Source organism: Montipora capricornis, chromosome 9 (genome assembly GCF_036669925.1).
Source record: "Montipora capricornis isolate CH-2021 chromosome 9, ASM3666992v2, whole genome shotgun sequence".
Taxonomy (NCBI): domain Eukaryota; kingdom Metazoa; phylum Cnidaria; class Anthozoa; order Scleractinia; family Acroporidae; genus Montipora; species Montipora capricornis.
The window spans coordinates 17077880-17092879 of record NC_090891.1 but is presented as its reverse complement, the minus strand read 5'-3'; the positions used below and the strand labels follow the sequence as shown (position 1 = coordinate 17092879).

General features: G+C 37.9%; 1 protein-coding gene across 1 annotated transcript in view; it reads right to left on the bottom strand.

Moving 5' to 3' along the window:
• Positions 1-4021, bottom strand: part of LOC138016161 (allatostatin-A receptor-like) — a 15149-nt gene extending 11128 nt beyond the window's left edge. Inside the window, exon 1 of the mRNA XM_068863339.1 lies at positions 3926-4021. The gene's annotated coding sequence lies outside the window, so the exon portion shown is untranslated. The remainder of the gene's footprint in view (positions 1-3925) is intronic.
• Between the last annotated feature and the right edge of the window lie 10979 nt (positions 4022-15000).

The window sequence follows — 15000 nt, the reverse complement described above, 5'->3', positions numbered from 1 at the left end:
ACAGGGTATTTTGGTCGAATAACAGTTTGAGGGAGCTAGTTGGCGAAAGGATTTCGACTTTAATAACCGGATGACACTGATAAGAGTTTAAAGGAGCTGTGTCACGCTATATCGGTCTCGCTTAAGATCAATGCAGAGTGTGTAGAGTGGGTGGTGTCTGTATTTCATTCATATTCTTATTTTTGGAGGACAACTTGTTTTTAGGTTTTGTCGATGACTAAGACATGTATGCTTTGCACTTAAGACTCTTGGATCGGTTTACAATGAAATTCATTTATCATTCAAAATGAACAGAACAGAACTCTACGTCAGCTTTGGTCCTCTGGGTGTCTGCTCGGCTACAAATCTCCCGATGCTGGTGTGAGAGATGTTTTTGACCAAGAAATGTCTTTTGATCCGGACACATAAGGTCATGACCCAGATGGCCTTCTTCCAGATCCTGACAATAAAGTATCGCAGATACATATTGCTCCCATCATTTAGTTTTGAATTATACTCTGAAAATTGCTCTTCAACAAAATTTTGACTCCCTTAGTGATGATAAAAACTATGGCATTAGCGTTTATTTGCAAGCCAGGGAATTCATAAATCAAGGAAAGGTTACGTTTATACAAACGTTGGCCGTGTAGCACTTATATTTTAAACATAGTTAACTGAATAGAGTGTAATGTGAAGTGCTATATTTGTATCCCATATGAACCATGTGAGCGTTAGCCCTACTGATGGAAATGGGCCCACTCAGGGACAGTCCTAATTGTAACGGATAGGCTTGTCAGTGGTAGAAATGAGTGATGCTGCTTTTAAAGCTTTGACTCGGGCCTGGGATCTGCCTGTTAGGTTGTGCCATGGATCAAATAGATGGCTTTCTAAAGGTTTTGTCTGCCTTGTCTTTTTTCTGCGTTTCTTAGCAGACCGTTATGCTCTTTGGAGGCGTTTTTCTGTTTCGCTTGTTCGGTCAGACTTTTGCATCGTGTATTGGGTTTTAGCCATGAGGTAGGTTGGGGTGCGTCAAATTTTAGGGAGACTAAGAGGGGGTTCATAAAAATGCTTAATGCGGCAAGTAGGGGTCCTTCAATGTTCAATGTTTTTGCAACAAGTTGTTTGTTAACGTTTCCTTATGACGTCATATTTTTTTTGAGAATTATATAGTTTTAAAAACACATGCTACATATTTTGTATTAGAATGTTCTTGTACTGTTGCGTTAACTCGCTGAGTCTTAGGCATATTCTGTTTTGGTCACGTGATTTACCAAAAATGGTTGTGAGTCGAACCAGACGAAAAAATGTTGAATAGAACACAATCGAAAAATGATTATTTGAAAGGGTCTATAGCAACAGTTTGGTAGTAAAGAGCCACCCAACCCCTGTTAACCCTAAGTGATTTGAATTGGGTAAAACATAGATTTAGCCAAATCGGTCTATGTATTGGAAAACTTCTATTCTTTGTTTATCAGTGAAAGGGTGCAACCAGGTTCCAGTTGTTCAAACGATGGATAGCGCTATCCGCCTGATAAATTACTATCAAGTGGATAAGTCGTTACGAAACCACTTGCGCTATCCAATGGTTTAATTAATTAATTTCGATTATCCTTCTTCTTATTTTGGCTGTTCACGGTTTTCTGAGGTTGAAGGTCACAGCCAATTGTTAGACGTTTTATACGTTTTGAAGTTCATCAACTGGATTGTGGATGCAGAGATTTAGAAAAAGACTAGAAAGCTAAGGTATGTTTTTTTTAAATAAGAGAATAAAGTCAAATCATACGTTTATTTGTTAAGTGACACAGGCCTGGAGTCGTCATTCGTTTCAGTGGAATATTCAAAATATACTCTCTTAAATTAAATAGGGGAAGGTTTATCAAGGTGGCTGGTTGATCTTCAGCGAAAAGTAGTAGAATACAGTCATCGTCTATCCCAATCCCCCTCGGATCATGGAAATTAACTGAGCCATTACGAAATTTTCGAACCCAGGCGAAAGGATTGCCAACTTGAGAAACATTTCGAACTTCGGAACCATTCCAAACCAACGGAACTATTTCGACATTTCGGAAGCATCGCGAAGTTTGGTATTCTTTTACGATTGGTGCGCCACAAAGAAGAAATCAATGTTCTTTTATGAGCTTACCGTTGCGGTTATGTGACCAAACGTTTCCAATTCAATTGTGGATATCCAAAATGCAGGTATGAAATTTGCAAGAAATCCGCCTAAACAAACAGCATAAGCAATCTCTTTTTCTCTGATTTTTCATTTTACTGTTTAAACAAATATTTCTTCAATTAACTGGATCAGGTTTTCTGTTAGGCACAGAGGGGGATCTACACATAGTAGAGAGAAACGAACCTAGGGGAGGTTCACACGCTACAGCGCATACACATGATTCCATTGCAACTCATACAACGAGACCATACTACATTTGCTCTATTTCCTGTGTCTTTCTTCCGCAGCATTTACTTACTAGAATAGATTGCGGTTGGTCTCAAAGACCAACATGTGAAGGATTTCCGAAAAACCGTTCAAACAAATCAAGCTAATAGCTAACTCTTTATTTACATAGATATCATGTGTTCGTCGCGTAATAATCATCTCAATAACTTGAAATTAAAGAAGGTTTCATGATTATGCTTTGATCAACAGGAAATTGAATGCTAAGGAAATGGCACTTAGAAAGAGATATATCAAGAAATTTTCAGTTTTCAATTAGCCCTTATCTTTCGCGCTGTATTCATATCATGGAAACTGATTAAATATTTAATTAGGGATGAGATAGATATTATAATTTTTTTTTCAGTTGAAATTGTCTGGGATAACTATTTTTTTCCTGATTGTGTCTCAAATGTCCATTATTGAAAGGGCCAAGAGTGTATAGAAGCTTTAGTCCTCCCCCCAGCCCCCAACAATTTCAAGCAAAAAATACAAATTTCGAAATAACTAAAAAACACATAAAGCATAAAAAAAAAGAAAAGTAAAGGAAGAGAAAACAAAACAAAATCAGCATTAAGACAAAGCGATTTAAGGCCGGAATATACATAAGGCTGGAATATACGTTGTTATATATGTATCAAGTAACAAATAAGATGCAAAACATCTGTCATTTTATGGTTGATCCTAGTTTATTTTTTTTGATATCTCGTCAAGAATGCTGAAAAAAGCATTCCCGAGCTTCAAGATTTCAAAATTTTGTGCCGGAGAATTCCCCCAGAACCCCCTACAAGTTAGCGTCTCCAGCGCTTGCTTGTTAGCCCCTCCAATACAAAAGAAGCTCCTTCGTCCCTGTACCTTCTAGTAAAGTGGCGAAAAGCAATAGCTAGGAAGTAAAAATAATCGGAAAGTTTCTATCCCTTTTTTTTCTTCTGGAAGCAGGATGTCCATGGTTGAAAAGAACAAGGACCATAACAGATAATTGAAACATTTTGCTGACCAATAACCTCACTGATAGCTCTGTTGCCAGCAAGGTTGTCGTGATAGTGCAGTGGTTAGCACACCCGACTAATAACAAGGGGAATGCGGGTTCGATTCCCACTCACGGCATAATATGTTGCTCATTCAAATGGTTCAGTTCGCTATTTCAAATCACTTAAATTTGTAGCAAACCGTCGTGTATCCTTCGGATCCTATTAGCTTGTGACTACATCGTCTGATCTCTAGCCTTGTTAATTCAACATATATACATTTTACTGCGTTTATGACCAAAGATTTGAGCAAAATTTGAAACTTGTTTGTCATGTATTTTTACTCTCTTCAATCGTGGGCGTACCAACAGGAATTGTGAAGACATTTCCCTTTTGCTTTCGTGCGTTTAGCAAAATGATCTACTTTAATTTGCTTAAAAATCATAATCCGAGCATCTATTGTAGGTGCAATACTCTACCAACTGCCTTTTCGCATTATTTTTATTTTTTTTGTCTGCCGATTTCTTCCCGCGCTTACCTTGTTCATCAACTTTGTATAAGCGTTGATCATTCAGAGGAACCTGTTCTCTCCGCTATCCCTGTAATGTTAAAGGAGCAAGCTATGCTGTACTGAGGTTTTGGGATTTTAAAGTAAATAGTTACTGTAGTTGCTGCTCTATAAACAATGAAATGGTGCTGCCAGATTTTATCGTATCTTAACATTTTAGAATAGACAGTTTCCGTTCATTTATGAGTGGTTACATTCTTGCATATTTAATAACATGCATTCAAATTGTTACGTCTGCTTATCAGACGATGGAAAAGAAAAGATCCTACGAGGAGGATGTGAGCCAAAACAAAAGGTGGTTATCCTGTTTTTTTAATTCAAACATTCTCTGGGTTCAGCTAAATTTGAAAACGTATTCGTTTGAATAACATCAGCTTGAGGCTACGCTTAGGTAATGAAAGGGACGAGCAAAATTAATCGGATCATAATTTGTTTAAACAAACCGAAGTCTTCATAATGAAACCAATGAAAGAACTTATGCGAAGGGCACAAATTGGCTGCCACTGAAGGATCTGTTGTGTTTGGTCCATATATTAATTTATGAGTCGACTTCAGCTGCGTGATAAAAGTAAATATTCTGCATTAAATCGCTTTTGTTTTTCCATCGCTGTTCAGTATTACACCTTGTACAGGAACGGTATTAGACTAAATAAAAAGTAAATTGTTACTTTGAACGAGGTATGCTATGTTAACAGTCGATAGCGACCTTTTGCCAACTACGGCAGGTTATATAAATTTCGAATGATGACGAGAAATTCGAGAAGGGCCTTTTGTATGAATGTGTAGTTTTAGAACAGGGACAGAAACGAATAAAATAAAGATAAAATAAACACAGTTTCACAAAATTAAATCGTGCAGATAACGACTAACTTCAGGGAATGGATAATCGAGGAATGGGAAACTCTTATATAACCAGGGATGAAGCACCGAGATTCTATTAAATGAGGAATCTCTTAAGCGTGGAATCAGCGAAAAATAATAACGATAGAATTCTAAACAAGAATAATGGAAAAAAATGATAAATTAAGAGTGGGACAACAATCGTAGGACTTGAGGTTTAATAATAGCTTTTACGTGCGTCTAATTCATGAATAGATTATGAAGCAAATTCGAATTCAAGGTTTTTTTTTTGCGGAAGCCATACGTACTTTTTTTAATTTTCGAAGGCATTAGAATTTACTCCAATGCGCGTTGACGCTTGTAATTGCAACTATTTTTCCTTCGTGAAACCTGTTCAGGGGCTTTTATTTGCTACCACGAAGCCTGTTCCTGAAAGTGTAGCAACATTTACTTCTCGAAACGCAAGGCGTATTTAGTCCAATAACTTGTCCAACTTTAATCACCCAAACAGAATTGCAAAGAAACAGGAGAGCGATTCACAACATGACATAACATGCATCGAAGACAAACCCTCAAATTATCATGTCCGTTTACCTTAGGTTATCTTGAAGAGAAGAAAAGGCCTATCAGTTATGATATTATTTAAATACTTCATGACTTGTACGTAAGAAATCATTGAATGCTTTACCTGGTCACAAGAAGATGGAAAAGAAAAGATTCTACGAGGGTAGTAGCCAAAACGCGGGGCCGGGGCCGGGGTCGGAGTCGGAGTGTCTTTTTTTTTTCCAAATTTTTTGGTTTCAATTTTTGTCGTAATTCTGCCGTAATGTTATATTCGAATGGTTGGCATCTTTCCTTCATTTATGGTGGAAAGTTAGTCAAAAAAAATATGGAACATATGGAAGCTACGAAAGGGACATCTTTGTTTGTTTTTGGAATTAAGGACGGTGCCTCCTAATTCAAGGGTATTTTTTCGCGGTTTACTGACTATACGGGAAAAGCAGATCTCATTAAGTGTTATTAAAATCCAAAAAGAAATTTGGGGGTAACTACGCATTTTTCAAAGATAATTAATCAACAACATTAGCAAAAAGCTTTAAAATACAAAGCAATGTACGGCGTTCCTTCCAAATTAAAGCTTAATTACCTCTGAAAAATGCATGGTTACCCCCAATTTTCTTTTTGGATACCAAGAGCACTTGCTACGTTCTGCGTTCTCCAAATAAATTTAAACCGCGCAAAAATATCCCTGCATTAGTAAGCACTACCGATAGGAAATCTGAGTATCTGGAGATGCGCAGAACGTATGCGCAATAGCAATAGTAGGCACCGTCCTTAAGAGAATTTCAGACTGAAATTGGAGTTTTTGTGGGGAATATACGCTAACTCCTAGAGACACTGAAGACTCGCTGAGCTCCACATTTCAATGTTTACCTCCTCCGCGATACAATTAATACGAAATAGAACATAGCCACAGTTCCACGATAGTCGTCAAACAACGTTCTCATTTGCTTGTTTTTGCAAAATTGTTTTCAATGTTGTCGTGTTTTTTTATCGTGATATACACCGAATTCATAAATGGCGGCCAACCTGGCTCGAGTTAGCGGCCAAACATGATAAACACGCAGTATTTTTGAGAAGGGAAGGAGAAAACGAACGACCGACGTGCGGAAAATTACATTCCTGGTTCTTCTTTAAATGCCAGAAGGTCATCGGTATTAAAAAATCATGAGCTACGGTCTTGGCGGAAATGTTGGAACGATTTGCTTAAAGATCAAATTGTAAAGAGGTAAATTTTAATCTTTAGTAAGCTTACATCGCTCGCTCAGGCTTAGGCTTATGGCATAATTGTGTAAAATCAAGTCATCTGTTTGAAGAAATTAAAAAGAGCTCTTGTTTTTCTTTTTGTTGCTATTGCTTTTTTAAGAGTCGAAGAATGCATTATTCAAGAAAAAGACAGTTTTCTTATTAATCCGGATCCGGATTCGTTGTACAAAAAGCGAAACTTTGTCAACGAGGGTGCGATTTGTGCTGTTGTTGATTCAAACTCTGGTGAGATTTCTTATACAAAACTGAGGCAAAATTTTCCGAAAGGTAGAAGTATTAGGTGCTCTCTGGTGGAGAAAATACCGCTTTTTACTAGGCAGAAATGAAGAAGTTTAATAGGGAAAACGGCTGGAAAGCACCATTTTGTCCCAACCAGCTGGAAGAAAGGGAAACCTCTTGAAGATCTATGTGTTGGTATTATTTACAAAGCTGGTATTTTTTAATGTTTATATTATAGTTTATTCACATCTGTCGTATTGTACTGTCTCATGGGGACGTACCTACCTTAGTAAATTAAACTGTTTACTACTGCTACAGAAAAGAGTACTAAGGATTATAACACAATAAGGCTGGCGAGATCATAGCAGACCCCTGTTTACTAGATTAGGTATACTGAACGTATTTCAAATTACTAAATTAAAAATGGGTGAGCTTGTATACAAACATCAAAATAACTTGCTTCCTGATATTTATGACTCGACCCTAGTCACAAACATCAGAGAGGCCCATCGATATTGTACACGTGCAAGATCAAACCAAAATCTGTTTATACCTCGGCCAAGAACGAATTATGGCAATTCAGTTAGATTTGCCATAGCCGATAATTGGAATGAAGTACCTTAACATATAAAAAAATGCTTCCTCTCTCCAAAGCTTTAGAAATGAGCGTAAAGTTCATCTGTTTACATCCAAAGCCCGAGACTGACATCTTGTTTAGCTGTAGTTGCACCGTGTCATTGTTTGGCTTTGTTTCGTCAGTTTTATTTGTTTACTTTCTAACTCAAACTTAGTAATTAACCTAATTGTAATCTATTTTATTTTATTTCTTGGTTTCCACAACGTAGTCTATCATGTCTGCCTGCTATTTAATATTATCAGAAACCCATAAGGGTTGAAACGTGTAACGGCCCCTTGTGTGCTGGGAAACAAGCTTCTGAATATTCAATTTGCTAAGTACCATATTTGGAACAAAAAGAGCGAGGGGTTTTCAAATATGGTACTTAGCACTGAAACATTTAACCAATCAGTTCGCACTGAATATTCGGCAGCTGTGAACGCGCGTTACTCGTTTCAACCCTTATGGCTTTCTGATATTATATATTAGTATAAACACACAAGTGATTATACAAAATCGCGCGCTCTCATTGGCTCGCTATCCCGGATTATCAGCCGATAATCACCTCGACGGACATATTGGCTGCCAGTAGTCGTTTTGCCACTGTATGTGCAGATGATTTCCCGTATAAAGGTTTTTATTTCTCTTTTTTGAAATAATCAATTGTGTATTTATACTAAAACAATTATTCGCCTCAGGCTCAGTGATTATGGGTGAATATTCACCGAGACGAAGTCGAGGTGAATATTCACCGATAATCACTTCGCCTTCGGCGGATAATTGTTAATTAATATTAATACCTTGTATGAATGTTAGATTAGGTGTGCGAACACTACTAACCCTGTGGGTTTTTGCTCGCACATCTCCACTCCACATTTCTGTGACATGTATTTTTAATTTGTATTGTTTTATCTGTGGAAATAAAGAAACCAATGAACCTAGAAGGACGAGTATCTTAAGAATAGAATATACTAGTGACGAGAAGCCCTTTTTGTTTTTGCTGTAAGTGCTGTCACAGCTTCATGCAGAAAAATGACGAACCACTAATTTTAAAGCGGCCTTCACACAGCAAACTAGTTTGCAAACTCGTGTTGGCAAACTCAAGTTGGTGTGTGTGAAAGACACAACAACAGTTGTTAAACATGTTGGCTGGCAAACTGTTGGCAAAAATAGAGACAAGTTCTATTTGTCGCCAACAAATTGCCAACGTGTTTGCCGACTGTGTTTGTGCCGTTCACACACTCCAACTTGAGTTTGTTAAACTTGAGTTTGCAAACTCAAGTTTGCCGTGTGAAGATAATAAGATAGTAATTTGCATTGCATCTGGAGGTGTTGTGGAACTCCGCTTGTTCATGGGTGGCGTGTAAGGCCGGTTATTGTAACCGCTCTTTGGCTCTTACGCTTAAAATTTGTAAATTTTCCTTGTTTGAAAGTGGAGGTACACAAGATTTAATCAGTGATGCGGCAGCAAAATCCTGAGGCATGCATTAGTAAGCTTCAAACCTCACCAGAGTTTGAATAAACAACAGCACAACTCGCACCCTGCTTGGCAAATTTCCGCTTTGTGTACAACAAATTCGAATCCGGATTCATAAGAAAACTGTCTTTCCCTTGAATGATTTATTCTTACAACAAAACGAAAAACAAGAGCATTGTTTAATTTCTCCATTTCACGCAACTACGCCGGGTCGAACGATGTAAGCTTACTAAAGTTAAAAATTACCTCTTTACAACTTAATCTTTAAGCAGAATCGTTCTAACATTTCAGCCAAAACCGTAGCTCATCATTTTGTTAATATCGGTGACCTTCTCCCACTTAAAGAAGAACCAGGAATGTAATTTTCCGCACGTCGATCGTTCATTTTCTTCTTTCCTCCTTCGAAAATATGTATCCTAAAACGCCTCGATGTCACCATGTCTGGCCGCCAGTCGACCCTGGTTGGCCGCCATTTATGAATTCGATCCCTTGACGTCCGAATACAATTGACTAGCAAGTTCCCGTGCGACTCTGGCTTTACTAAAAACCGTTTGTAGTAAATTAAAGACAGCCAATAACATGGCATCAACACGAACAAAAAAGCAAATGAGAACATTGCGTGACGATCAGCGTGGAAGTGCGATTTTGTTGTTGTTGTTTTTTTGTCTTAAGAAGTAAACATTACAATGCTATTTTAAAGTGTGAAGCTCAGCGAGTCTTCAGTGTTTCTGGCAGTTGGCTTAAATTTCATAAACACCAATTTCAGCATCATCGGAAATTATCTTAATTTCGAAAAACAAACTCCTATTTTCGGAAAGACTAAGTCAGATGCTCGCAAAAACCAACTTCGATTTTAAAACACACAAAAAAACAAAGTTCGAATTCGAGAAAAAAAGTGATATTTCTCTTAAGAACTTTCACAGCTTCGTTAAGTTCCTTAAAGTTTTTAACTAATTTACACCATAAACGAAGGACATTCTAAAACGGCAGTACAGGAGAATAACGACAAAAATTGAAACAAAAAAAACAACAACAAAAAAAATGGGAAAAAAAGGCACCTTCTATGAGGCACATTAGCGCCAAAAGAAATGACAGCTGTTCTGTTTTGTTCAAACCCTCCCTGGGCTTCATTAATACGCGCTAAATTTGATCAGGTATTTGTTTGAATAACATTGCCTTGCGGCTAATCTTAGGCAAAGAAAGGGACGTGCAAAATTACTCTGATCATAACTTGTTTAAATAAACCAAAGACCAAGTGATCATTTAAATTTTAAAATTAAACATGCAGCTGCTTAGATCATGCTTCGTGACATTAACTTTCTACCCAAACATGGTGTTGCTGTGCTCTGCAGAGGGACATTAGTATTTTGGATACTCTCAAGAAGACTCCTTTATTCTGTATGGTCAAATTTTAGCCAAATTATGGTTTTATATAATTATAATTCTTTTGCCGAACCTCAAAGGGAGAGTATAAGTCTGAATAATGCAGACAAGTATAGAAAGGAGGCCCTATTTTAGCGGAAATAGCCACTTCGAAAAACCAAGTCCGAGTCTGTAAAAAATTAAAACCAATGAAATAACTTACTCAAGGGAAACAGAAAATAGATAGAAAATTTCAATAGGAAGTTGGCTCTGTGCTCGGGGCTTGTGCCTTTGTTAAGTCTTTCATCAGTTTATTAGTGTATCATACCGCTTTGTAGTCCTTTAGTTGAGGAAATATGGTAAGTCCGTCCACCCTTCATGATGTGTGACAATGTGACCAGTACACGTAACCATACCACGGGCTCAAGTTGAGAGCTCATCCAGGAAGCAGGGGTGACTTTTGACTGCGCAGGCGGGTATTTTTTTTTTTTGTTTTATCAGTTTTCGACAACGCGGTTTCGTGCGCTGTGAAATCGGACAACCAAAAGTTTAACGATACAGCTTTCATAAACAGGCTGTCAGCAAACCAAATGAAACATATTACCGCGAAAAGCAAATCAAGGTTAAGACTTCGTGATATGGGAATACATCTGTTGGTATACTACCTGTTGATAAAATCTGGTAACGTTTCATGGTGCACTCACAATGCACCATAGCTAGACAAAGATCCGTTGGTCGGATTTCATTTTGAAAATATTAGTATTGTAGCCTCACACTTTCTGACATTGCTTGTGTTTAGAAACTATAATATATCATAAATGTAACGTTCCCACCAAGTCCAACAAATACGAAAGTTCGGGAGTGGAATAAGATTGCACTTGAAAACTTCAATGCCCCAGCATTTCTGGTTATAACTCAATAACTAAATCGTTATATGGGGATCGGCTTGGTCAAAAGATTTTCATGGACTACCTTACTAATTTGGTGAAATCAAAAGAAATTTAAGTAGTGCACCGGTTGGCCAAAATGACGTTCGAAGCAGAGCCATCTAAGCAGATATATTTGCTTCTACATATCATTGATGGCGTGACACTTGGTGGATCACATTGTCACACAACCGTTTGTTTGCAGTTCCGTGATAGAAATTTAAATTTTTAAGAGGGGACTTCTCTTAGCAAAGTACAATGCTAAATTTACAGTGAAGTTAGGCCCGTTTTAGACGTCGCATTTTACATGTGCCGAATCTAATGTAAATAAGCGAAAACAATAGATTTTTCTCATTTGCATTAGATTCGGCACATGTAAAATGCGACGTTTAAAACGGGCCTAACTTAACTGTAAATTTAGCATTGTTGCTAAGAGAATTTTCAGGTAGCAGACTTCAACTGACAGCGCGGGCTCGGCTGAACTCCCACCTCAATCTTTCTATTGACAACATTTAACTCGAAAATCTGCCCAACTCAATAGACGATATTCGTATTCCCCGACGGCCCTGGGACGAGTAGGTCTTAGAGCTTGAATGTGAGGCCAATGCGGGGAAAGGTCACAGGGACACAACGTGTTTGTGTGGCGATTTCCCGTGAAAATGCCCAAACATCATTGCTGTGCGTACAAGTGTTCCAACAGCGAAGCAAAGAAAAAGCACCCGGACAAAATATCCCGGATTTTCAGATGTTACGTTCCACTTTTTTCCACCAGATAACGAATAAACGCAATACGCTCCTGGAATGAATGAGCGGGTGAGACGTCAAAGGTGGATTGTAGCATGTCGACTGGAAAGCTTAAGCGTCACAAAGCATACTTTGACGGAGGCTTAGGGCCCACTAAGGCAAAGTTAACCCTATTCATGCTATATTTGATTTTCCTAAATACCTCCAACCGAAAAAAAGTAAAACAACGCCAGGATCCGGAGGAGAGACGATTGAAAGGTGTGATAAATGCTTCCATGGGAAACCTAACTCAAAAGCTAAGCAGACCTAGCCAATCGAAGGCAAGTGCTTGTTTCAATCTCCGGGAACCGACTTGTACCAAGAAAATCAATTGAAACACAATGAAAATATCATGGGTGAGCAAATCGGTGATCAGGAGATGTCGTCTGTATCATCCGAGTTAGATCACAATGAAAGTTTGGGGAATGAAATAGATGACTGCCGATTCTTGCTTGTAAAATCTGAACCAGAACTCAGCGTGAATCCAACGAAGTTTAATGACGATTTATTATATCATGATGAAGCTGTCCAGACAGATTTAACGGCTGATCAAGTCAGCAAGATGCAGCAGGCTCACTTTAAATTGCATGAACAGCAAAATGAATTAAGAAGGGAACTATTTATGGAGGAGGTGCAACGAGACGATAATTCAGTCAAGTTTTACACTGGCTTGCCTTCACTTTCATTTCTTCTCGTGTTATTTAATTTTCTGAAGCCTATTGCAAATGGCATGAAGAATTGGGATGGAAAGAACAAGACACGGAGACATATCAGGGATAAATAAAACCATAATAATCAACAATTTCCTTTTTTGTGAATATTTTTTTTCCTGATTCAGTTAATGCAACAATGTTTTTTTTTTGTTAGTTCTGCAGGCTGCATACCTGTATATAATTTCCTTAACGACCAGCATTAGTAAACACTAATGTATTTGTTGTGTTATTATCTCTGTTTTTTTTTAGGAGAACATGAAGAAAGGTAAACCTGGCCGGAAGAGGCAGCTCCCTTTATTTGCTGAGTTTGTGATGGTACTGGTTCGCCTCCGATTGGGTTTGTTGCAGAAACAAATTTTCGATATTTTAAATATTTTGCATTTCCCAGCCATCATGTGTTCAAACAAGTGCTTGTAAGATGTCTATCTAAACAGCTTATCAAAACAGTATTTACCAAAATGCTTTTCCAAGTATCCAAGAACACGTGTTATTATTGATTGCACAGAAATAAAGGTTGAGAAACCTAGTGCTCCCTCTTCCCAAAAAGTCACTTGGAGTGATTATAAAAGCCACAATACATTCAAAATACTTGTAGGGAATTACCCCTTCGGGATCATTTAGTTTTATCTCTGACCTTTACTCTGGTGCAATATCTGACCATGCAATAACTATCAAGTCAGGGTTCACTAGAACAGTTAGAGCCTATGGATGATGTCATGGATGATCGAGGAGTTAACTTGAGAGATCTCATTACCAAGAAAAAGGCAACACTAAACATACTTCCATTGTCAACGAAAGCACGTACTAGAACGGATAGCTTCACTAAGAATTCAAGTGGAGAGAGCCACCCAGAGAATGAAAAAATACATGGTAATTTGACACGATTGAGTGCACGCAATGAAAGGAGAAGAGGTTTTTTGCCTCTTATAGCAAGTATGTTGTTTGTTTCAATAAAATGTTTCGCTGGAAAAGGATTCTGTGATATTTTCTGCCTTTGTGAATTATAATATCATGTTGTGTATTGAATTTTCGAGCTTAAGGTTGAAATGCGATACGGGAGGATATTTTTAGTATTGCTCGGTAAGCAGGAAGGGTTCACGAAAATAAACAGGTCTGTTGGAAGCGTGCTTGAGTTTCAAAAATTATGACCCCAATGACGGAATTACCAGGTGATAAATAATCTCGTAAATTTTTGACTTTGTAGAAACAATGGTGAGCGATTGTGATCTTTGTTTTGAATTCGCTCATTTATTGTCAAACTTTATAACACTTAACAGAAAAAGAAACTTACGAAAACCCGGTATCTTGCCATCATTTGACACAGATGCTTCACTGTTTGGCGAGTAAACATGCTGCGGTAACTTAATCACGGCGCCCGCTGAATTCCGGTGATGTCACTTTCGATTTTGTGATTTATTTGTGCAGCCAGAAGTACAATAACAAAATTGAACGTAGCAAAAATCTCCCAAAATGTTTGTCGCTGATCGTAACTTTTTATATTCTTTATTCACGGTTCAAAATTAACCTTGTTTTTATGTCGTAAATATGTTATTCTCGAGCGACCGTCCTGTAAACTTCCTTCTGCTCTTTCTAAAAACTGTGTATCAATATTTATTTACTTTTGCATCAATAGTTGTTTTTGCATAAAGCAAGCTAACAAAATTTGTACCTTGCGTAGTTTGCAATTGTTAGCATAATAGTATTTTTGGTGCAAAGCTTCTGTTTTACGAAGGGGTGTATGTTTTAGGTCACCCATCCAGATACTAACCCCACCGGACAACGGGAAGAAAATTTTAGAAAACTCTCTCAGATGCTCAGAGGGCACGCTTAAAAAAGAAGTTGTGAGGGAACTTGAAAATCATCAACATGTCAGCCCAGAAGCCAATGTTTCTCACTTCCCATTTATTTTCTTCAATCGTTCTGGGTTCAGTACTTTGCTAGTAACCATATGTCTTCTCAGGCTATTTACCTAAGAATTCTACCATGGCACTACAATGATAGACAATACCAAAACAATATCGTGCACTGTTAGAGCTAAATATTACGCAAGGAAAACCTGAATCTCCTGGAAGACAACACACAGCTCAGTTGACATTATGGAAGAAATCGCTGTGTTGCTTCACTACCACACGTAAGCAATGCGTGTCTATTTTTTCTAAAGAGGACAGGAATTTCTTCTTTCTGACAAATGATTAATTAATAGGCCGGTAGCCAGGTTTTAAACCTCAGAAAAGGATCTGTTTCGCTGTACGAACGTGTGAGGACCTGTGAGCGAAAGGGCC